We start from the raw sequence: 26380 nt of genomic DNA, 5'->3' as shown, positions 1-26380 counted from the left end.
GACAGAGGAACAAATTAAACTAAACACAGGATAGAAATCGATATAGGAAAAACAAACTAGTTTCTTCAAAAAATAAATTACAAGAAAAAAAGGAATGCAGATGAAATGCATTAACAACAACAACAACAACTGTAAAAATATACCCACCCACCTCTTCCAAAGAAAAAAAGGCAAAACAACACTATATACTTTATGTATATACATTTGGATGATGAGACTATATAGAAGAATATAATGTGATAGCAGAAGAGTGTTCATTTGTGGGGAGAGGAAGGATATTGTGATGGGGAGGTGCATGGAAGGCTTTATGGGTGGCAGGAAAGTTTTGTCTCTTGACATGGAGGGTGGTTAGAGGATTATTCAACTTATAATAGCACACTGAGTTGTGTGTTTGCTTTATATCATTGCTGATACCATACATTTTAAAAAAGAAATAGGTAGCTTGAATTTTTAGATATGTGGAATTTGTGGAACACCTTGGTGGTTCAGTGGGTTAGGCCTCTGACTTCAGCTCAGGTCATGATCTCATGGTTCGTGAGTTTGAGTCCCCATTTGGGCTCTGTGCTGACAGCTCAGAGCCTGGAACCTGTTTTGGATTCTGTGTCTCCATCTCTCTGTCCCTCCCTGGCTCGCAATCTGTCTCTCTCTCAAAAATAAATAAATATTAAAAAAATTAAAACAACATCAAAAAAAAGGTATGTAGAACTTGAGGATTTATATAAAATCTAACCTAAGATTTTGAGTGAATATTTGTGCATATAGTTCTTTAATTCAGGAGGTAATTTTTGCATTTGAAACCACGAGCCTTGCTTAAGGAGGATTTAATTATTTAAGAAGAGATGTAATCAATCAGAAAATGGTATCCTGATGTGGGAGACAACCCGTATTTAATTAATGGACCCCAAAAGTAGAAGTACAAAGTAGTCTGAGAAGTAGGGAGAAAACCATAAGCCACTATCACCTCACTGTGTCCACTTCTGGTACTACAAAGAGGGAAAGAAGTGAAAGGCAAGTGGCTCCCTTCTAAGAACCTCATTGGGTGGTGGCACACGTTTCTTCCCACATCCCTTTGCCTGAATAAATAACTGCAAGGAAGGCTGGGAAATGTGGTTCCTTATTCTGTTGCCGTGAGACCAGAAAAAACAAAACAAAAACAAAACATGACTGTTTTATTATTAAGAGAAAGAAATCATCTTATTTAGAACATTCATGATGAAATGGTTTTCAAGTTCTCTGGGAGGCCTGGAGTTAGAATGTGAAATGCAGACACTCAACCAGGTACACTAGGAGCATAAGTCCCTAATAGATGTGGAGGAACAAAGTCAGTGGATGTCAGTAAGTAGGAGGGACATAGGCAGTAGAACAAGATGTCACAGGGTTCTGAAGAGTAGAGTTGAAGTATGGACTATTGTTTAAGTATAAAGCATTAGAAATGAATGACCTGTAAGGCAGTGGCAGTCTGGTGAATGTTAACCTTGCCTCCTGTTCTTTGGTATGTGGGGGGTGAGAGAATGAACAGTTTCCAGAGGAGGGCTTCAAAGGAGCAGGTCGTTGGGGAGAACCAGGTTTCCCTTTAGGAAAAGGAAGTGAAGGAAGGCTAAAGAATTCAACAATCCATCTTGTATAGATTAAATCTCATCTGGAAAATAGTGCCTCTCCCTATATTTTACGACTTGGAATTTCCGTCATTCTTCTTATATTGAGGGGGCATGGAATACAAAACACTAGTTAATTCTGATCTAGCTCTTAAAATTAGCTGTTTAATTTAAATACCTTAGTACTGTTTAAATAACAATATATTAGTATGTTTATAGTAAACAATTTCAGGCACATCAAAGTTATATTTTTATACTATGAGACTATTCTGGGGTGCCTGGGTGGCTCAGTCATTTAAACGTCTGACTCTTGGTTTTGGCCATGAGGTCATGATCTCACAGTTGGTGCGTTGGATCCCTGCATCAGGCTCTGCACTGTCAGTGTGAAGCCTGCTTGGGATTCTGTCTCTCTCCCCTTTGCTCCTCCCCCACTCGCACTATCTCTGTCTTTCTCAAAATAAATAAAGTTAAAAAAATAAAAGAATATGAGACTATTCTTTAAAAGGATTTATATTTGTGAAACATTATATATTTTCATTATAAAGTACCCACAATAGATTGTTCTCTGTTATTTCAAACTGTCTATAGAATAAAACCATGAACAGTTACATAACTAGGCTAAATTTCATAGTATCCTGATCCACAATCATTTGGACTACTTTATTTTATCTGACACAGGAACTTAACCCTTAAATATTTTCTTGGAAAACAATAATAGTCCTTGGGAAAATTCTAGGGGCTAAACATAGTTCTATGAAGCTAAAGTAAATTGCTTTTCTATCCTATCCTCCAATATATAAATTTTTATCTGTTTGACTTTTTAAAAATCTGTGTCTAGACATTTTTAAAATTTTTTAAATGTTTATTTATTTATTTTTGAGAGAGAGAGAGAGAGAGAGAGAGAGAGAGAACGAACAGGGGAGGGGTAGAGAGAGAGGGAGACAGAATCCCAAGCAGGCTCTATGCCATCAGCACAGAGCCCAATGTGGGGCTCAAACCCACCAACCATGAGATCACGACCTGAGCCAAAACCAAGAGTAGGATGCTTAACCAACTGAGCCACCCAGGCGTCCCTGTGTTTAGGCATTTTAAAAATAAATTTAAATATATTGGGGAACCTGGGTGTCTTAGTTGTTAAATGCCCAACTCTTGATTTTTGCTCAGGTCAAGATCTCTTGGTCATGGGATCGAGTCCCCCACTTTGGACTCCCCCCTAAGCATGGAGCCTGCTTGGGATTATCTCCCTCCCTCTCTGCCCCTCCCTTACTCGCTCTTTGCATGCTCTCTCTCTCAAAATAAGCAACTAAAACATCAAAAAAACACTATAAAATATTTATTTACTTTATTTATTGTCATATTTATTTCCATCTAGTTTAAGCTTCATTGCTACATGCTAATATAGCTTAGCCAAATTTTCCAAACATGCAAAAGTTTATCCTTTCTGTAAATATTTGTTATAAGGAAATCAAAAACAGTTTCTTCTTTGGGGGAACTCTAATGTGGATCTGAAACTAAAGTGGTAAATAGTTTTATCTCACAAATGAAATCTCATTACATGGTAGTAGCTTTCCAGGACATGGTTTGAGAAGAATTGTGTGGGTGAGCAAAGCTCAGGGAGTGATAATGCCCTGTTACCAAGGTCTGCCCTTATGCAGAAGAGGAGAGTGGAGACACGCATGCCGTATGGTATCCATTACTGTTCTAGTAGCTAGAAACATGTCCATGTTTTTCACCAAATACAGTGAGACTTCTAGGTGAATTAAATGTTCAAAATATTATGGGTTTGAAGAAATGTCTACTTAGTGATATTTTACCATTAGTGCAAGATATAAGTTCTCAAGAAATACAACTTCAACTGAATCTTCGAGAGAGTTTTTGCTATGATAAATTTGATTTGAATATGATCTAGAGAGAGAGCCTAGAAATTTTTAAAAAGACAAATGTAGGTAAAACCATTACAATGTAATTATAGTGGTAATTGTAATGCTTCTAAGGACATGCTTATTGTATCAACTCCTACCCCACAAGGCATTTCTTTAAAATATGTGTGTTCCATTTAAAACATACATCTGAAAGGCATACATAATATTATTTACTGCATAGGAGCTACAGCAATAAGAATGCATTTAAAAATCAACATAGTATAAGAGTTAAGTGAATTAGTATTGTTAAAAAGAAAACAGGCCCAAAATGATGTCACTTTGACCTAGTTTCCAGACCAGGGCTTCATACCTAATATAATTGCAATTTCAGTCTCTCCCAGAAATGCGGTCTTAACTGGTCAGCCAGGAATTTTTCCATCAACACCAATGCTTAAAACCCTCTCCATTCCTTCCCACCCTAAAAGGAAGACTAGGTAATCTGCATAAGAACCCTAGCCTTTCCCCCAGGGGAAGCAGCTTTGCTTGAAACAATTATTTTATTTTGCTAATAATTTTCTTGCCCCACCCTCCTTGTATAAAAACTGTCCATTTTGTACAACTCCCCAAAGCACCCCTCAGTTTGCTACATGGGGTGCTGCCTGATTTATGAATTGTTTGATAAAGCCAATTAGATCTTTAAAATTTACTTGGTTGAGTTTTTGTTATTGAACAGTATATAAAGGTTAAATGAAAAAAAATAAACAGTAAGGCAAAATCAGAACATTTTAAAACATCCTGAGAAGCTTATATATTATGGCAATAAAAGTTGGTTGACAGACTGTGAGTTTAGTAAATGAGTTCAGTTCCCTAATCTCAGAATAATAATAATAAAATAAATTGGGGTTTTTAAGATCAGTCCAGTTACTTTTTTTAGAATGGTGTCTGGCTGGTAGTATGTGATTTTAAAAATTAATATTAAAAAAATTAAAAAAACAAATAATATCTATTTGCAGTTTGACAGTACCAGCAAAAAGGACTGACAACCATTCATTTGATCACCCCAATTTTCAACATATGGAAGTCAAAGTAGATCAAACTGAAATAGAAGGGAAAAAATGGCTGACACTTGCTTTGTTACCTGAAGGAGAATAAATCTGCCAGTTTAAAAAAAGGTAAGGAGATGACTCATTTCCCTGCTACTGCCTGACTCAGTTCGAGGTTCTGATCAGCTCTCCTTACAACCCAAAAGGGGATATCTGTACCAGGGCTGTTCTACCATACCCCTTTTTGCATGTTTTCTAAAACTAAAATTTGCAATCATTAATGCAAATATCCAGAGGCTACAATGGCTAAGCATTTAGTTTACTACATCTGGGAAAAGGAGATGAGAGAGTCCCATGAGAAAGTGCAAAAGTAGATATTTTTTGGCAGAAGGACTTTATATTGATTAGAATTACCTAGAAATATGTTTACCTTCTCAAAGTGGTCAACCAGAAAACAAAACAAGATAAATGAAGTCCAGAATTTAGTGAAATTGGCTATTAGTGACCAGTAACTGTGTTCGCATTTACTCTTCCTCTAGCTGAAAACTTAACAAACGTGTTCTAACAGCAACCAGATAAAAAAAGGGGGAAATAGAAAAAGCTAAAGATATTATTTATGAGTAATCAGTGGAGAAACCCTTCATTCCTAAAAGGTGAGTAATTGAGAAAAAAAATCAACACAGAAGATGTGAAAATATTTTGTAAGAAATAAAGTGTTTAGCAATCAAGACACAAAAGGAAAAATTACTTTTGAAAAAATATATGCTATAGTATACCTAAGTAAATTGTATAAAAACTTAAGTTTGGGGCACCTGGGTGGCTTAGTTGGTTAAGAATATTACTTCAGCTCCGGTCATAATCTTGCCGTTCCTGAGTTTGAGCCCTGCATAGGGCTCTGTGCTGACGGCTCAGAGCCTGGAGCCTGCTTAGGATTCTGTGTCTCCCTCTCTCTTTGCCCTTCCCCTGCTCATACGCTGTCTCTCTCTCCTTCCCAAAAAAAAATAAACATTAAAAAAAACTTAAACTATTTTTTATAAAATGAAGGAACCATGTGTTTGATTAAATACAATGTGAAAATAACATACAAAATAATATAGCAATAAAATGCATCATAAAAATGTAGAAGAAATTGGATGAAAGGGAGATGTTAATTAAAAAAGAGCTTAATGATCTATTGAAATGTAAGAAACTAAAAGTTTAGTCTCACATTAAAAACATTATTCATGGGGTGCCCAAGTGGCTCAGTCAGTTAGGCCTCTGAGTTCAGCTCAGGTCACGATCTCACTTCATGAGTTTGAGTCCCGTGTCGGGCTCTGTGCTGACAGCTCAGCCTGTTTCAGATTCCTTGTCCCTCCCCCGCCCCTGCTCTGCCCCTCTCCTGCTTGTGCTCTCTCTCTCTCAAAATTAAATAAACATTAAGAAAATTGGTTAATATGGACTAAGTCTTAGTAATTATTGCAAACATAATTTTAAATATGATAATTAAAAATTTTATTTGGTATTAATAAGCTAGATGAAAAATCATAGACTATTTCATCTGAAACTGAAAGGTGTGCTAAATTTTCTGTTTTACAAGAGGAAAGAGGATTAAATAATGCTGTTTCCTTTTCACTGATGATTAAGATAATAAGTTCATATATACTTTTTAATAAATATATATAATTGTTATGTATTATAGAGACTTATTAGTTGAAGACAAATGGCATGTATAATTTCCAGAACACTGGAAGAGTCAAAATTGGATGACATTTACATTATAATCATCAGGGAAATAGGAAATTACAAGTTATGTGTTAAGAACAGAAAACCGAATGTGACAGGATCAATTGCATTTCTAATGACAGTAAATATAAGCATCTAGTTGGATTAAAAATCATCATTCAAAAAATATATCCTCAATTGTGTAATTTCTGCAACAAAAACATAAAAAACATCAAAGCAAAGTTAAAAGTGTTTCCAAGTATGTTACTCAAACATACACACACTATATTCTCTCACACACACACACACACACAAACACACACAAACACACAAAACACAAAATTAGACAAGATAATAAATATTGGTGTCTAGTACCAGAAATCAATATAGGACAAAAAGTATCAAGAACATTTTATTGCAATTTCTAAAGAAATTATAATAAATGTGGGCATTTATGTATAAAAAAAGTGTGTGTGTGTGTGTGTGTGTGTATGCATATGTACTTCTTAAAAAGTGAATTAATGGACACTTCTGGGATTTTATATCCAACTCAATTTATTAATATTAAATTTTATAATTATATTTTATAATTTTTCTTTCATAATCTGATCAAGATGAATCATTGAACAAATAGTACATGAATAAATCATAGCAGAAATTAATTTTGGATTTGCTGTTTTTAACCATTCATTTTTTAAATGGTAACTATAAATGAAAAATCATAATTAAACAGATAAAAAATAATTTGCACATGCTAACAACGAAAGTTTATTTAATGAAGAAATGCTATGAACTTTCTCCTTCAAATCAAGAATAGGATAACTATTTCTTCTGGCAAATTATTTTAGAAATATAGCCAAACAATAAGATAAATGAATGTATAACCGCTAGAAAAGAGGAGATTATTATTTGTAATGGTATGCTTATGTATGAAGAATGTGTTAAGTCCTTAAAAACGTGGAGACACACTATTTCCAGATGAGAAGATACAAAATTTAAAAATTTAAATAGATATTTGAAGAATTCATACATTTTATTTAATCCCCTTATTTGGGAAATTAATGAGCTGATTCTAAGTCACTTTTGGTAAAGAAAATGATGGAAAAAATATTAGTAGGGACTTGCATATGAAAAATGATACACATTTTATTTTTTTATGTTTACTTTAAAAAAAATTTATGTTTATTTATTTTTGAGAGAGAGGGACAAAGCATGAGTAGGGGAGGGGCAGAGAGAGGGAGACACAAAATCTGAAGCTGGCTCCAGGCTCTGAACTTTCAGCACAGAGCCAGACGCAGGGCTCAAACCCACAAACTGTGAGATCATGTCCTGAACCGAAGTCAGATGCTTAACCACCTGAGCCACCCAGGCACCCCAAATAATACACATTTTAAAGACATAATAATTAAAACAATATACCAACTGATTAGTTATAGACATATGTGTCAAAGAAAATGTATGAATCAACCATAGCATATATCAATTTTTAGGTTAAGTTAGACGTGAAGGAAATAGTAGGTTGCTTAATAGATGTATCTGGGCAGGCACACTTAGTTAATCACCTGGATAAAAAATCTAAACACCATTAAATATGGATTACAATTATGAAGTAAGTTCTATAGGGAATAAAGATCTAAAAGGTGGAATCATGAAAATACTGTATCAGTGTTTCCTAAACCACTATGAAGCACAAGTTTGTCATTTGTTATGGAAGTTGTCAGAAAAAATGTCCAAATTGTTTGAGAGATGCTGAGTTACACTAAGGTAAGCATGTTTTTGTTGGTTTGCTTTAATGTAAAAATACATAGAGATTTTACTATGCTTTGTAAAATGTCAAGAAAGGACTACAGTTAGCAGTACTTAAAAGTGGCTTATTCAGGATACTCTTTTGAGAACACTTTTGTTTTGGTTAGGACTCTTGGTCACAAGTGGCAGAAAATGCAAAAGGGAATATGATGTGAACTAAGAGCATGAACAACTGTCACGACTAAGCCTCTCTTTCTCTCTTGAAGTTCTTTCTCTCTAAATACATTGGTTTCTATATTTTCTACAGAAAAATTGACTTTTTTCTCCAGGAGGGGAATATGGGTAGAGACTTGGGAAAACATGTTTTTCTGCATAGCAAACGATGTCAGTTTAAAAATTAAGAGCAGGAATCTAGTTGATCTACCTTGGATCAAATGCATGTCTTTTGGGTTAATCGCCGGGGTCAGTGGTAAGCAGAGGGTGAAGACTGGACCATGAGCCTAACTCTATATTCTGTTAACAGGAGGATGAAAGCCCAGAGACCTAAGCCACACTCATTAATATTTTCTAGAAGATTGTCCATCAGAATGTATTCTGCTAAGTACTGATTAGGAATAAAAAGACATAATTTAATAATTTCAGTAATTTCAAACATTTATTGAGTGCTAACTTAGAATGTGCAAAGCATTATTCTAAGTGCTTTGTTTTTAACTTATTTATTCCTCATACAAAACTTATGATGGACTTATGATGGTCTTTTGACTAGGCATTATCAGTTTCTTCATTTTAGAGGAAATTGAGGCACGAAGCATTTAAGCATCTTTAAGAGCTTATGTAGCTAGGAAGTGGAAGAGTTGGAATCAACTTTTACAGTTAGAAAAAAGGATTATTATATTTTAAGATATCAACTCAACAACCCACTCTTGGTAATGATTTTGCTATAGTTTTTTGGAAACAAATGTTTTAAGAAATTGATTGGCAGTAACATAAAGCATGAAGTGAAAAAATAATTACTTGGTATTGCATTGTATAAAGATTAGCAAGCCAAGTACTGTACCTTTATATATCAGGACTATTTCTAGGCTTGATTTTTATTTTGGACACTATTTATGGTTTTATGATTTGAAGGGATGGTATATGTATTACTCATTTGTTATAGTTAACAATAGAAAACTATTTGGTAACTCTCAAGTAGAGATTTAAAAATGATTTGAAATAGCAAAGATATTTGGTTGGCAAAGTAATTAGAAATTGATACAAATTAATGAAAATTAACACAAATATTGACATGACAGTTTACTAAAGTGGAATGCTTTACCAACAAAAAGGGCAAATATGTGAACACTGAGTAAAAGGAAAACTATGGTAAGTAGTTTGAAAGGTATAGGGAAGGCCTCCACTCTGTTCTGTGTCTCAGAGATCAGAAAAAAAATTTCCTGTTGTGTGAGTTCTACTCTTTGAGGCAATCGGTGTTTGTCTTCTTATTCATAAAATGAAAGTGTGGGTATATTGAACTCCTATTCTGTCAGTCACTGGAGAGGACACTGGAGAGATGACCTTGAGTGGAGATAAGACTATGGTCTTCTTTTTATGGTGCTGAAAATCCTGAGAATAATATAGGAAAGTAATTTTGAATGCTATATGCATGTTACAAAAAGAGGGTTTCTTTCCTTCTTCAATTTTGAGACTCCAACCAAGTGAAAATAATGAGCTATAAAGTAGTATTAGTAGGGGGTGGCTAATCATGGCGAATTACATCAAAGAGGGTACAGTGTTCTTATACAAAATCACTGTAAGTTTGAAACAAAGATTAAAAACCTCCTGACAGCAGTTTTTGCTGAGGATGTATGTGTTTGAGCGTGTGTATGTGTGTGTGCATGTGTGCACGCTCGTATGTGTGTGTAATAATGTATTCAGATAATCTGAAACTAGGTATGGGTGTATGGAATTATTTTTAGTTCCTTAGACTTGGATAAATTAAAAGCTCATTGCAAACTAGAAAATAGGGCACATCTGAGGGGATTCAGCCATAGTCTAATTGATCAGAGTACAGATCAAAAGAAAACACATATCATTAATTTCTCTGGATTAACATTTTCTTCTTAAAGGTTGAATATATAGCCATGCATGTGTACATGCAAACATAGACACATGCGCGCGCGTGCACACACACACACACACACACACACACACACACACACACACAATGAATAAGTAACCAATCTAATGCTTATAGAATAATTTCAGTATGTGGGAGAATAACATCATTATGAAGACTGTGAGAAAGAATTCTCCAAATAATTGAAGAAAAGGGTTACTGAGTGAGCAAGCGTGCAGACATCCCATGCATGCTTTTAGAGAACAGGCTATTAGTTTCAAAGGGTAGAGGAGAAAAAAAGTGGTGACACTGATTTCAATTAGCTAAAGACAAATACCTTGTCATGGTCCATCTGACCATATATTCCAGCCTTCACTATGAGCTAAGTAGACATCTTTCTATCTCAGTGTTTACCTAAAAGGTAGGGTGTTGATGAGAAAATGTTCTGGAACAACAGATCTGAATAGAGGTGGTCTGCTCACATAGCTAATTTTCCTGGTTTCCTTCATATACAGTCTTTCAAGAATGAGCTGTCTCAGAAAGAATCACTGCTATTCAGAGATGCACAGCTATAAGAAAGTAATCAGCATGAGACCTAAGCAAAAACATCAAAACAAAAGAGGGAGCCAACATGATCATGAAAAAAATCAGACAAGGAACATAAGCCAATAATTCAGCAAAACTTTTAAGAAGTAGAACAAAATGAAAACCTGTTCTCATAAGGAAATAACGAGTAAGGTTGTAGTAAATATGTGGGTAATTCTCTAACATTGGCTGTATAAACAATAATTGCTAATTTAGAGATCAAAATAGACTAGATATAATTAAATACTAGACCACAAGGCTAGTATTTGGGGCTGGGTGATCCAAATTTTGAAAGATACTTGTATTGTCCAGGAGGAAGTATAGATATAGACAACTTTAGATTTTTCAGAAATGCATGTTAAATTTTTAGATGTAACCAGTAAGATAATAGAGGGTATATCTTTCTACAGCAGAAAGAAGGAAGGAAATGAAAGCAATTGCAACAACCCTTGATCAGTTTGGAAGAAGGTCCAGCGGTTTCAGGAAAATATAGAAAATTGTACAAATATAAGTGTTCTTTAAAATGGTAGAAATGAAAATGTATCAGAAGCACATAAATGTAAATGGTCTGAATATATTACATAAAATCTATAGGTTGTTACGTTGTGTTAAAAAAGAAAAAAAGCCAATCAGACATACTAGATACGCAAGTGTAAGGATTGCTTAAAATTAAAAGGACAGGAAAAGATATTCCAGGCAAATAGTAACAATAATAACAACAGAACTAGTGTAGTTATGTTGAAAAGAACCCAAACAGGCCTACCTGCAAAAAAACTTATCTGGAGGAGAAAAGGAGCACTTTGTAGAAATAAAAGATTCACTCCACTTGTCGGTATGTGAGATATGTATGTACTAAAAATAATTCATTACAAATTCATACCATTACACATTATAGTGCTATAAGAGAAAATGACAAATCCACCTTCATAATTAAATGATTTCATTGAAATCTTACATGATTTATAGATCAATTAGATAAAATATCATTAAACATGTAGACGATTTGAAAAAATAAGCTTTATGTAATGAGCATATGTAGAATATTGCATTCAATTAATGAAAATTACATATTCTTTTCAAGGACAAGTATAGCTTATGGAAATTGACCATATATTCTGTGACTTTTAACATAATTCAAAGTCAGCATTACACATACTATTCCTTCTGACCCCAGTATATACTTAACTATCAATAAAAAGATAATTTACAAAATAATTCATAAGTTTTAACTTAAAAACATTTCTATATAACTCAAGAGGAAAAAAATCACCAAAAAATGGAAAATATTTAGAAATACAAAATAAAGTTCTGAGGAAAAAAACATTTTGTGTAAATTAGGAGTTCAAAGATATACATCACCCTTATTTTGTAGCAGAAAATAATTCTTGAAAATATTCCATCCAACAGAAAAATAAATCATAACTGATAACTTAAAAGTGGACAAGTTGTGTCATAAAAGGACTACTGCCAAGAGCTGATAACAATTAAAACAGATTTATGCCTAAATAATTATAAGGATTCATTTTTGCTATGATTATCTGTGTATCCTTTAATCAGATAATAAATTTGGGAAAAATTTAATAATTTAGTTAGACATCCAATGCAATATATTTCTAGACAGGAAATGAAACTACTTTTTCTTTCTAAACTCCAAGAGAATTCTATTGCACTGTTTGCTTACTTGAAGAGGGCTTCCTCACGGTGAAAATGATCCCAGCTCGGAGACAAAAAAAGTGAAATCATGGCCTGGAGGCTGACACTGGCAATGTACTAGCTTGTTCATTCAGTGAATCACGTAACTCATCTACATAACGTGATCCTTTCCATAGACACTGGACGAAGCTGTCTTTTTGCCAGCTCAGACACGGTTACTATTTCCTTATGCTCAATTCACAGACTTGCTTTCTCCGCGGAGCAGATGGCAAGTAGATGGGTAGAGTATGAGTAGCATGTTATGGAAAGAGCCTTAAGTTGGAATAAGAAAAACTTGATTCAAATCCAAGCTCTTAATGACGTTAATAATGACATAGGTGACGTTCTTCATAACGTAAATGACATCTGTTCTTTAAGATCTCTCTGAATCTGTTACCTGATATACAGTGTTACATTAGACAATGCATTTTAAAAGCTGTGCACCATATGCAAGTTACATTTTATAATTACTTTTTTAAAGTGGGGCGTATCACTTCTGTCTTTAATCGTAAGTGCCGGAAATCTATTTGTTTGCCAGGCTCGAAAGTGAGGGGGCAATTGGGACACATATGGGTTCATGCCGGCCTTCAGTGAGCTGTCAGTACAGAGGCAGGCAGACAGGACAGGGCAGGAGCCCAGCATGGAGTGACAGAACAGAAAGGAAACAGCTGCTTTTCTCCAACAGGAACTCCAGTCAGTTTGAAACCCATATGTTAAGAATATCTACCCTTCCTTTAATAAGAATTTCCTTTTGGAGTCATCATCAGCATGCAGCCTTATAGACTACTGGCACTAGCAGAAAGATACTGAAGAAAATGTGCACAAAGGAAAAGTCCACCAGCAGACGTGACTGAAATTGGCTCAAGACTCTGACGGACATAAAAGTGAGCAGTGAGGAAATGACAAAGGGATATGATATCAAGGCAATCTGTAGGGTCAGCCAAAGAGACAGAGAGAAAAGAGGGAGAGAAGTAACGAGGGAGGGAGAGAAGGGATAATCAAAGCACAATCAGTTTTTCAGGAAGTATTTATCTTCTGGAGAGTATTTACAAACTTACTCAGATCTTAAACTCCTCTACCATTTAAGTTTCACGATACAATTAAGGAGCTGCTTTGCCTCAGCAGTACATTTGAATTCAAATATTCTTCTATGTATTTGGTTAAGTACAGGAGGTTTATTTGTTTCCGTGTCTTACCTGAAGCATACATCTTCCTGAAATGAAACATGATCTCATTTCTTTGCAAGAGTGAAATATGCTCCTACAAGCTAAAACACTTCTATTTCAAGGGAACATTATGCTTCCTCTGAAAGCTTTTATTCCTGTTTGGCAGGTTTGGCTTGTTTGGGAATCTATTTTTCATCAAACCCTGGAGGGCTATATGGAAAGAAGGAGTTTACATAATGAATACAGGATTTAAGCACACAACAATGAATTAGCTTCTCTGTGCTAAACAGAATTTGTGCCAAGCGATACTTAGCAACAATATGGAAACAAAAATATATTTTTGAAAAAAGTGAGTAAGGCGAGCATATTTCTCCATTTTTTTCCCCTCATATTATCATGCATTTGAATGTGGGAGTGGGTGGGGGACAGGGAACAAGTGATTTCAATTCGCGGGAGCAGAAGTGAACCCTTGAAAATGCTACTTTAGCCATTCTGTGAGTTTGACTATCAAGTTATTTTCCTTATTTCATTAAGATTTGATGTGTTTTCTTTTCTCAGGTTTAGGAAAATGTCAGTTTTGTTTTCTCAACTTTAAGACCATAGTAAATTTCAATTTTAAAGTATTTCTTATTATCTAATCATATTTCAAAGAAACAGAAATAAAAGGACTATTTAAAAGGTTAACAAGAAAATACATGTGGGTAGTTTGTTGTTATTGTTTCTGTATGCTACTGTTGAAAATGAGCAATGAGTGTGGAAATTTTGTGGCAACCCATAAAATTATCTAATTGGATCCAGGAACGAGGTTTAGCCAGAAGCATGCTTACTTTATTGGAGAAGGTCTTAGCAACCAAAATTATGTTGGGTCACTTTTTTGTTACCAGAATATATTATAGGATCCTCACTTTCTTCTTTTTTTGCTTTCTTTTAATTTTGTATTAGTTTTTTTTTTAAGACGGGATTTCTTGGATAGAAGGATGGAGAACAGAAAATTGAGAATTTCATTCACTCTCAGTGCTGCTTATGAAAAGATATTTATAATATGAAAGGTTCAAAATGTACACCCTCCCTTCATACTCCTTTCCTTAGAGAGAAACATAAGTGTGAGAGATTAACACAAATTGGAAACTTAGCCTGGAAATGGAAGGTGACAATGGTTGCACCTTTATATTTTAGTCATAACCTAGACTGCCATTCTTAACTTTGAGATTCTGGAGAGGTAGAAGGGTTTAAAAATAGCTTTATTTGCAGTGATCTTTCCTGAATACATTTATGCTAAACACTCACTGTCTCTTTGCATTGATTCTTGGAATGAGCCACTAATTTTTAAGAAAATACTCCCTTGAAAAATTGGGAATTTTTGTACCTTCAAGTCTCTTATCCTAGGTTAGGGTAGACTCATGTACATTGCAGGAGAAGCTAAGAGGAGAGCTGAACGGTTTTGAAAAGGAGCAATCTAATCTTGGTAGAACTGAAAGATTAAGGCTAGCTCAGTTTGATAGTGATTATTTATTAACAAGAACGGGTACCAAAGTGTACCTTGTACTCTGTTTTCTTTGAAAATATGCCCTTCAGTACCATCCGTTTCCTTACTTAACATGTATGCTTACCTATTTCAGTAGAAGTTTTAATTAAAAATAAAATGAGATGGACAATTGTGCTATTTCTATTATTTACTTTTTCGTGGTTTTGTTCTATGCCTGCTACTTTAAACAGGTAAAACGTTGTGTCTTACAGAGTAGTCTACTTATTTTTCAGGCAAAGCATTTAAGACAACATGAACAGCCTGTGGTGCTGAAATTGCAAGTCTTTGGGGGAAAAAGGCAATCTCTGCAGTGTTTCTTCCATTTCCTGTGTGTTGTGTTAATATTACTTTGGGTTATTTTGTCTATGCTTTTTTTTAAAAATAAAATGCAAAGTTAAAAAGTGTTAGAAACAAGAGTTTTAAGTGTCTTGGTGGATAGACTCCTAAAACTTCCACTGCTCACGGCATTAAGAAATTAATGTCCAAGTACATATAAACTACCTTTTCTAGGTGTGTTTATTCCCCCCCACACACACACTTTAAAGTAAATGTAATTTATTTGTTCCAAATGCTTTGATTTTAATTTTTTTTAATTTTTAAAGTTTTTTAAATGTCTTAATTTTTAGAAAATACATTCCAAGCTAGGTTCTGTAAGTATCCTTGGTAGTCAGCCTGCAGTCTTGCCTCAAACCTGGACAAGACTGACTTAATAAGATTGAATTGAACAGTAATCTTGACATTTTAATCCAGAGCATTATGGTTCACAACCTTGAGGCAACGTGCAGGTTTCATATATGCTTAGTATTTGCCCTACCCTTCATTCCTCTTAATATTATTTACATAAACCCTTTTGAAAATAGGACCTCACTTATGAAGTCAAGAATTCTGATAGAGTATCTACTGGGTGCTTAGCACCTGCTTGGTACTAGGTACAGTCTGATAAACAAGACTGGCAACGTCCCAGCTGTCATGGAGCTTACAATTCCTTCCCCCAGCCCTGTTGCCTAGTATAGCGATTTGAACCCAGTTAGTACCTCACTGGAAAACAAATGAAGGCATTTGCTGATAGGATAAAGTTATTTGTATATTTCTACTTCAAATATTAGGAAACTGACAAAGGGAAGGCTTTGAGCAAGTCGTTTTGAAATTAAGTCCTAGTTGCATTGCTGCTATATGAGAAGTAAATTGCTTATTCTTTCATCCACTTTAGCTTGGTGTTAGGGAAGAAGTATATCAATACAAAATGAAGTCTTTTTAAAGTTAGAACTCTTAGGCCTTCAAAAATAGTATTTGTTTAAAATCTAGTATAAAAGAGCAAGAAATTGATATTGATATTTCCAAACTTTACACCAACTATGTTTTTTGATATTCTTTGTGAAATTAATCCAAGCATTTTGTTCTACGGGATTATTCAATTACTAAAGAATAAACACAAATGAAACGTTCATTAAAGAGTATTCACTTGGAATAAAATAGTTTTTTAACAATACCTGCTCTACTAGGGTGCTTGTTGTTCATTAGTAGCACTGGTGAATGCTGTGGATTGTTTCATTAAACATCATCCCGAACTTTTTCCTCCTGTACTTGTCTGACTACTGATTCTGAAAACCTTAAAGTGACATTGCCCATGTACCTTGCAGCCAGGAGTCAAGATGAGAATTAGTTTCTACCAAGAAGATGTTTTCAAACAAACTTTAAAAGGTGAAAGCAAGGAATATTTATGTTGCCCTGTATTTTCTTTTCTCTTGGCAAGCAAGATCTTGGTTTCTAAAGCAATACTCCAGTGTGTCCATTCCTCACTTCCCTGGGTGTTGAGAGGTAGCTGTGACAAAGGTAGTGGTGACAGCTAATTCCCAGTTTTCTGTTTATGGAATTGCTTTTAAAGTGGAAAGTGTGTACTCAGTAGTTCCAGTGGTCCAATCCCTGGGGGGACTAAGGGATTAAAACTTCTCAGTTAATTGGGGTCCATTCTCGTTTCAAAGGTTGGATTAAGGGTGATGCTTTCCTATCTAAACTAATATTTTCAGATAATACTGTGTTCTGGAGTATTCTTTTCCACAACCTTGGCTCTTCCTTTCGTCATTTTTTGGAAGCACTGTATTCTCTGAATTACATTTTTCTTCCCTGCTCTAAATATTTAGATTTGTTTCTGCATAACACGGTAGCATGTCAGACTGTGAGTTGTTGCCCAATATCTGTTCTTAATCTCTTTCCATAGTATAGTTTCAGCTGGTCACATTTCTACCCAATTAAAGACTGCCTTTCTCAGCCTCTCTAACTGGAAGGTATGACCATGTGTCTAAATTCTAGATCATGGAATTTAAACAGATGTTAGATTTGATACTTCTGGGGTTTGTCCTCAAAAGGATATAGCATGCAATATTCTGGCACCTTTCTCTCTTACTGATCACTGTGTGAAAGCAAAGGCTGACCAGCTTCGCTGAATCTAAAGTTATAAGTTACTTGTTGAGAATGGTGGATTGCTCAGCCAATAGTGAACCACCTATAAGATAAATTTCTATCTTATTTGTAATGTTGGATTTTAGCCTATTTTTGATGGCATCTGAATCTTAAATAAAACATAACTTGGTTACTAGAAGTGGAACTCTACCATACTGAAAAAAATAAATTAGGCATTGGTCTAACAGATGGTGGAAAGCAAGAGCAGAGATATTGCAGAGGCTGGAAAACAAGTGATCCTTATGACACCATAATAAAACATTTGGTAAAACTGTCACTTGTGATCCTTAAAAAAGGTAGTCTTCTTGCTGAAAGAACATGCGAACTGTTTGAAAGAACTCAGAACATTGAAAAAACACAGAACATTTAGATATGTTGGCTCTTTCTTGTGCAAAGTTCTGTGACAAGGTGTACTCGGGCTGGTTATAAGAGATGATTTTAAGCAAGCAGCTTAAACAGTAAATAGGTCTCTGATGGTGTGAAGTGCCCACATTAAAACTTCTCAGTTAATTGGGGTCCATTCTAGTTTCAAAGGTTGGAGTAAGGGTGATGCTTTCCTATCTAAACTAATATTTTCAGATAATTTCAAAGTAGACACCATTAAATTAAAGGAAAGCAGAAACGTGCTGAGCAAAGAAACCACTAAATATAAGAAGATAGTTTGCAAGCATGGAAACCTTGTCTAGATTAGATCTTTGGTTATGGTTATTTGCTTGTGGATCTGATGGTCAGTAACTAAACCAAAAGCACACTAAGCTTTTTAGGGATTGTATTGATTTGTAAAAGCCAATGTGTGTTTGACCTTTAAAGCATCTCCAGAAGCTTCCCAAAGTGGCTTTGCAGAATGTAGCCTACAAAGTGTGTGCAGTCTCTGGGGGAGTTGTGTTCAGTTCTCTTGTAAGAAGATAATTATATGGTAATCAAATACTTTTTTTTAAGTTTATTTATTTTGAGAGCGACAGCAAGCAGGGGAAGGTCACAGAGAGAGAGAGAGAGAGAGAGAGAGAGAGAGAGAGGATCCAAAGAGAGAGATAATTATATGGTAATCAAATACTTTTTTTTTAAAGTTTATTTATTTTGAGAGCAACAGCAAGCAGGGGAGGGCCAGAGAGAGAGAGAGACACAGAGAGAGAGAGAGGGAGGATCCAAAGCCGGCTCTGTGTTGACAGCAGAGAGCCAGATGTGGAGCTTGAATTCAAGAACCACGAGATCGTGACCCGAGCCGAAACCAAGAGTCAGAAGCTTAACCAACTCAGCCACCCAGGTGCCCCAAAATATTTGTTTTCTTGAAAGTTAAAGGAAATTAGTTTAAGTTGCCAGGTTGGTTTTGGCTAATTTTATTTACTAATGGTTATAGTTTACCTTACCATAGATCGTTAGAATTTGAACATAAGGGATAGTGACAGTCATACTAGAATTTTATTGTGAGCATTTGGGAAATACGTTTAGGCCTTTGAGGATAGCATTCCACTACAGCTACAAAGTACAGTGGCCCTGGCGACCTGGTGGCTAGGTTCCATTTTAGTCTTTTTTCACCTTTTTCAGGTTTAAGTTGTCCAGAAAAACCCTTGTTCACATCTTGCATTGTTCTTTATCTCAACAACTTTTGAGGCATTTATTACTTTCTGCCTTGTATAATAATATGGTTACATGCATGTTTACTCTTCTGCGTTTTATTCACATTCTCTTGATTTTCGAACATAGTAAACACCAACACATTTAAGGATTCACTGTCAGTATATCTTGATCCTGCTCCTGCGCCTTTTTGCATTCCCATACCCTTATTGATTATTTCTACTAACTAGATACATTCACTTAAAAAAAAAGTTTTTTTAGAAAAACTATTGGCATTTATTCCTTTATTAATTTTGTTGCATTTGGAGTCGAAATTAATACAGTAGAGAAAGAAATTCCTCTTCCATTCCATAAAAAATTTTAGCACAACTTTTTAAAATGTAAACTCCTTTTTTTCTGTTATCTTGTTTGTATATAATCTCTCTTTTTTTGAGACATAATTTGCATGCAGCAAAATGTATAGGTCTTAAGTGCACAGTCTGATGTTTTGAAAAATGCATAGACCTAAGTCAGAGCTCGGTCAAAATATAGGACATTTCCATTATCCTCTTTCCAAAACAGTCCTACCTCTCCTCCCAGTTACAATTATTGTCCTAAATGCTATCGCCATCGATTGCTCCCACCTTTACAGATCTTCTGGATTCAGAAGACTGTGAAGGTCTTTAATTTTGCTTTGGCAGGCAAGTGACTTTACTGGTGTTTCAACTTGATCATTTTGAGCTTGACTGCAGCACAGAGATAGACCAGGACTTCACTTAAGCCCTGGCAATTCTGACGTTTCAACTTAATTCCTAGAATGTCCATCACAGTCTCTCCCTTCTGGCTGGTGAGGTTTTTAATACTCTAGTGCTGCCAAGCCTAGATTCTCTGTTGGGTTTATAGCTCTACAGAGCAGTGTGCCACACTGGTGGAGTACCTCTCTGTACACGCACAGCTTAGAATTTGCACAAGGACTCAAGATGTCTCTTACGCAGATATGGAATTCTCTGTCCAGCTGCCTTCTCTCTGTTACCCTTCCCTGCAAATAACAGGTACTTTGGTGGTGCAGAAATCCAATCCTTGTTTCTTTTCCTCAAGGAGATTGCTGTTTTGTGTTTGGGCTCCACTTCTTAAACTGGAAAGTGATCCTTAGCAGAAAGCCAGGATGAACATAGAGCTCATTTCCTGTATTTTCTTTCTCTCATTGATCACAACCCCCAGTTCTCTGTTTTCCAATTTTGTACAGTCTTGTAGCTATTTGCAGCGGAATTATAAATCTGATGAACACTACTCTATCATGGTCAGAACTGTAAGCCCCATTATCAGGTTAATTTTTACTTAACATTTTTTTTTTGACATCCCATCTTGGTTGATTAGTCTCTCTTTAAAGATAGAATGAGAATAATGCATTTCATATCAGTTGTTTATGGTTGTTTTAAGATCAAATAAGATAAACTTTGAAAAAGATAGTTTTCTCCCCAAATAACATAGCTTCAGAGTCATTAAAATCGTAACTCTTCAATGTAATTAATATTGTAACATTTCATAAACATACACACTGTATTAACATCAACGTAAGTAAGGAAAGAGAATGCAATTCTGAAAAACAATATAATTTAGGTGATAATATAACTTCATCAATTTTTCTCAAACTTTTCCAACAAAGTGCCCTATTGGCAAAGAAGTCTATACTAGGCCATAGCAAGTATAAAATTTATTTAGGTTGTTACATTTTATATTAAAATATATGCATACAGTAGATAATTATGTTGGGTTTAATTAAAATATAATGTTCTCTTCTCACTTCAATCTTTAAGCAAAATTGAGAATTAGGAATTTGCACTATATTAGTTCTAGTTTCATCTGTAGGCTGTACATACGTAGTTGTACTTTGCTTAGAGAATTGTAGTAATGTGTGTGTGTATTTGCCTGAGAACTGGAAACATTGACCTGAATCTGAATATTTGGTCTACTTAATTCCAAATGTTAATGTTTGAAACAGCTTTTCAGCTGGAACAACTATTTTAAGATAAATTTAAAGAAAAACAAATTTGCATACTTTGCAATCATTGAAGAGTTTATTACATTAAGGGATAGATTATTAGTAGAGATATTAATATTGTCCAAGTGTCACATGTAATTTTAGTATGCTCAGTATTCTTCCTGTAAGATAAATTACTAGTTTAATTTGCATACAACCTCCCAAAACCCTGTAAGTGGGTGTGGTGTATATATGACTATAATGTGTTGCATTGAGGCTGCAGAGAAGTGGAGTTGTGATTTAAGGCCAAAGAATGATTACTTTTGAACAATCCATTTTCAGGTTAAAGTGGTTTTGGATTAAATGTTTTGGATAAAACATTTTTGTTGCATATTTCAAAAAAAAACAGATTTATGATAACAGCATACATATTCAAATATTTAAATCAGGGATCTATTCTTGACCTCTACAGGTCTTTTATTTTACTTATTTATTTTTACAGTTTATTTATTTATTTTGAGAGAGAGAGAGAGAGAGAGAGAGAGAATCCCAAGCAGGCTCTGTACTGCCAGCATGCAGCCCAGTGTGGGGCTTGAACCCATAGATCACGAGATTATGACCTCACCCAAAATCCAGATTCTGACGCTTAACTGAATGAGCTACCCAGGAACCTCTTCAATGGGAGTTTTAAAATAACAAATATTTTAAAACTATGGAGCACCTTAAAGTTCCACAAAAATAAGAGTGACACTCATTGATGCATTTGTGATGCAGGTGCTGCCCTAAATACGTTTTACATGATGTGTTTCAAATCTGCTTTAAGCAGCCTGTACTATTCTCACATGCTTACTGTTATATTAGAGATGCATTTGCTGTTTATACAATATAATAACTGGTAAACAGTAATACTCAGACAAAAAGCTCTCAGGACATAAATGATTATGACTAAAACTTCCAATTTCCTCAGAAAATTATTAGTTGACAGTGTAAACGAACTTTGACATTCTAAATATAGTTTGACCATTGAATAAATTCTTATTGCTGATAGAAATAAATAAATGTGCTGGAAATCATCAGTAACTCAGCAAGATCACCAATGTTCCCAATTTGTCCATGCATAGAAAATGGATCAGTTTACTGTAGCCAAAGTATAATACCTCCATAATGCCACATATCTTTTCATTAGGCAAGGATTTCTAGGAATTCTACATAGAAAATTCAAGAATTAACAGAATTGTCCTTTCTTCTTTTTTTAATGAAAAAAATATTTTAATGTTTATTTATTTTTTATTTTATTTTATTTTTTTAAAGTTTATTTATTTTTGAGACAGAGAGAGAAAGAGCATGAATGGGGGAGGGTCAGAGAGAAGGAAACACAGAATCCGAAACAGGCTCCGGGCTCGGAGCTGTAAGCACAGAGCCCAACGCAGGGCTCGAACTCACAAACCATGAGATCATGACCTGAGCTGAAGTCCGCCGCTTAACCGACTGAGCCACCCAGGCGCCCCTAATGTTTATTTATTTTTGAGACAGAGAGAGATAGAGCATGAACAGGGGAGGGTCAGAGAGAGAGGGAGACACAGAATCTGAAACAGGCTCCAGGCTCTGAGCTGTAAGCACAGAGCCCAATGCGGGGCTCGAACTCACAAATTACGAGATCATGACCGAGCCGAAGTCGGATGCTTAACTGAGCCCCCCAGGCGCCCCGCTCCTTTCTTCTTTAAATAATAAATTCTTTTTATCTCTTCTTACTTTCTACTTTTCCTCCAGCTTTTCCATATGCTTATTACAAACAAAGATTTTATAATTTCAGTTATATTTTCAATAATTGCTGGGAAATTATAAATTTCTATAATTATCTGATTTTGCATATATTTTGCATATAATACAATTCTGTGTCATCAAATGTTATTCAAATACATGTATAAATGCACTTTATTGAAAGTTAAAACAGAAGCTGGCATATTGTTCTCTAAACCTGGCCTACTTTTCTAACATGTCGCATTATATTTTTGTCTATTTTATTTGAATGCTGCAATATCTACATTGTTGTGTTGCTAGTTTTCCCTGACAGTAAGTCAGGTCAGAGACAGAAAAATATTTAGAGTTTTAAATGCTATCAAATAAAAGACAACAAGGCATTTATTTGGTTTGAATATGCATTCTGTGTTTCCAGAATTTCTGTTAACTTGAATGTTAATGAAGGCACTTCTGCCTTGTTTCAGATGGAAGCAAACCTGGGTTCCCAACTATTCTAGAGCGCCACCTGCTGGAAATTAAATGCTTCTCTAAATATCAAGAAGCCACTCGTGATTGTGGCAGAAGTAGGATTTGGTACTGAGAAAAATCATGCCTTATGAAAACTATATGCTCCTTTCTAAGATATTTTATTCCCCACCTCCCCCATTGGTGGATTAAAATTAAAGAAGACACCAATATGTGTAAATTGCAGAATAGTGAAAGATTATATTAGGGATATATTTGTATTAGGGATATATATATATCCCTGCTATATTAGGGATAAATTTGTCAATTCTATTTTTTAAAAAAATGTTTATTTATTTATCTTGAGAGAGAGAGAGAGAATCCAAAGAAGGCTCCACATTGTCAGTGCATCCCCACATGGGGCTAAAACTCATGAATGGAGATCATGACCTCATCTGAAACCAAGAGCTGGACGCTTAACCAACTGAGCCATCCGGGCCTCCTGTCATTTCTCTTTTCCCTTAATAAAACTAAATAACAAAGTTGTTCTGCTTTCCTATATCTAGTTATAGTATATAGAAATATGGAATACTACTGTTAACACAAGTGCTAACCCTTAGCAGTGCTAGTTAATAACATATTCTCAGGCTAATTAATGAATAGATATTTTATTTGCTGTAAGACATGCCACAATCAGACTTTTTCTTTTTTGACTAATTCTGACTACATTAAGTTAAACTTGTCACTAGCTAGAATTCAGATTTAAATCCAGGGCATCCCACATTTGTTATCTCCAGGAAAACAGTATTTTCACTTTAAAAAATTTTTTTAAAGAACTATTGATATTTTTGAGGTTTTACTACTTCTTCAACAAAAAAATCAGATGAAGATTTAAAAAAATTTTTAAGCCCTGTTATTTATTTATTTATTTATTTATTTATTTATTTATTTATGAGAGAGAAAGGGGAGTGGGGAGGGGCAGAAGGAGAAAGAATCTCAAGCAGGCTCCACGCTCAGTGCAGGGCTCCATTTCATGACCTAAGCTGAAAATCAAGAGTCTGTAGGCTCAACCACCTGAACCACCCAGGCACCTCTAATACTTGTTTTAATTTCTAATTCTGGACACATGAAGATTGTAGATATAGTGTCTAGTCAAAAAATCTTAATAGTATCATACAATCATTTGGCTAAATTTGGAGGAGCAAATTTATTGTATTGTTCATTATTATTATGCAAACAATTACTCTGGCAGATATCACTAACTGATCTTGGCTACATTTCTCACTAACACAGGAAACAATATATATAATATTTTGCCCCAGATAGTTTCAATGTAATAGTTTATGATGTGAAGCCTACTGATTATTGAGGGTCTAGAGGAACCACAAGAAGGATAAAAATATGTATAATGGAAGTGGGAGAAAAAGATGAACAAGAATAATACCAATTTTAAGGGAAAGGTGGAAAGATAATTAGTTTAGTGATATAATTTAAGTTGGCAAGTGCGGGTGATAGTCTCAAACTCTCTTCAATTAAATTTCACCATTACATGTTCATTTTTTTAAAAGTAATTCTTATTCAACAGGAAATACCATCAACTGGCAAAAACAAAAACATAATACTACACAACCATTAAAATTTTATCATATTTATTTCCTAAAAACCTCAAGATTTTTCTTGAGGTACATCCTTGGCAGGGAGTGGGAAAGAGAGAGACAGACCAAAGTTTTCAGCACCTGTGCAGCTCAGGCAAAGTGAAAGTCACAGCAAGAGAAAATTGCAGATTAATTACTTTGTCTAGGAAGAAATCCAACAACCTTCAAGCCTGTGATGTGCTGGATGCTGTTTTGTGTGCTTAGGATACAGAGAATATGTGCTCGAGTCCTAATAACAAAAAGGACCCCATTAGATCAGGGAGATTTACATTTAAAAGAAGGTAGTTGGAACTATTTCATTGAGTTCACGATTATGCCTGCAAGGAGTACAGAGGGGAAAATATGAGAACATTTTTTATGAATTATGAATAAAACAAAATTCTCTTGAGAAATAATTTTAAAACCCGTACATAATTGGTCAGAGCAGAGATGAATCACCTCAATGAGATATATGATAGGAGCAAGAGATGCCCCAATGTATTCTCTTTATGTATAATATATAACCTTGACATATAAAAAGAATATGACAATTTTAAGGGTGATTGGTCAGTAATAGAAAATACAAAAAGCAGCTATGAAATCAAAGTTGAGGGAAGCTATCCAGATATCACCCAAGTTAATCAGTAAAAGCTTAGTTTGCTTGCCAGTTTGTTTAGCAGGAGAGGAGGGGAAAGAGAGAGAGAATTTACCAGTTTATATAATTTAAAAATTAAGCTAAGCAAGATAGCTGACATCAGACACTGCTTGATCTATGAATTCAATACTATCATCAGGATTTGGTCTTTCTTTCTTCCTATCTCACTTCTGTTTCTGTGTCCACACCATTCTCAGATACCCTTGGCAGCTCTCAGGTACCACTTCCACAGTTTATAATCCAGAAAGTTAATTTCTTTTCCTTTCCTTTCCTTTCCTTTCCTTTCCTTTCCTTTCCTTTCCTTTCCTTTCCTTTCCTTTCCTTTCCTTTCCTTTCCTTTCCTTTCCTTCCCTTTCCTTTCCTTCCCTTCCCTTCCCTTCCCTTCCCTTCCCTCTTCCCTTCTCTCTTCCCTTCCCTTCCCCCTTCCCTTGCCTCTTCCCTTCTCTCTTCCCTTCCCTTCCCCCTTCCCTTCCCTCTTCCCTTCCCTTCCTTTCCCTTTTGTTTTTTGGGTTTTGTTTGTTTGTTTGTTTTTTCTCTTCTTCTCTTCTCTTCTCTTCTCTTCTCTTCTCTTCTCTTCTCTTCTCTTCTCTTCTCTTCTTTCTCTTCTCTTCTCTTCTCTTCTCTTCTCTTCTCTTCTCTTCTCTTCTCTTCTCTTCTCTTCTCTCTCCTCTCCTCTCCTCTCCTCTCCTCTCCTCTCCTCTCCTCTCCTCTCCTCTCCTCTCCTCTTCTCTCCTCTCCTCTCCTCCTCTCCTCTCCTCTCCCCCTCTCCTCTCTCCTCCCCTCCCCTCTCCTCCCCTTCTCTCCCCTCCTCTCCACTTCCTTTCCCTTCCCTTTTTAAGCAAAGCATATTTCATTATGCTGTACAAAGTTTTGCATCT

General features: G+C 35.1%; 1 protein-coding gene and 1 long non-coding RNA gene across 7 annotated transcripts in view; one reads left to right on the top strand and one right to left on the bottom strand.

The window, feature by feature from the left end:
- PIK3C2G (phosphatidylinositol-4-phosphate 3-kinase catalytic subunit type 2 gamma) overlaps nucleotides 1-12580 on the bottom strand; it is a 352007-nt gene extending 339427 nt beyond the window's left edge. For all 6 annotated transcript variants that reach the window (XM_042991840.1, XM_042991839.1, XM_007072860.3 and 3 more), the window contains exon 1: nucleotides 12312-12580. The gene's annotated coding sequence lies outside the window, so the exon portion shown is untranslated. The remainder of the gene's footprint in view (nucleotides 1-12311) is intronic.
- Nucleotides 12581-12752: 172 nt separating this feature from the next.
- The window catches only part of LOC107179246, a 91899-nt gene continuing 78271 nt past the window's right edge, over nucleotides 12753-26380 (top strand). Inside the window, exons 1-2 of the long non-coding RNA XR_001509826.2 lie at nucleotides 12753-12830; nucleotides 13655-13837. This is a non-coding gene — a long non-coding RNA (uncharacterized LOC107179246). The remainder of the gene's footprint in view (nucleotides 12831-13654; nucleotides 13838-26380) is intronic.

This window comes from Panthera tigris, chromosome B4, assembly GCF_018350195.1.
Source record: "Panthera tigris isolate Pti1 chromosome B4, P.tigris_Pti1_mat1.1, whole genome shotgun sequence".
Lineage (NCBI taxonomy): Eukaryota > Metazoa > Chordata > Mammalia > Carnivora > Felidae > Panthera > Panthera tigris.
Note: the sequence above shows the minus strand (reverse complement) of the source record. Positions and strands in the feature narration are given on the sequence as shown.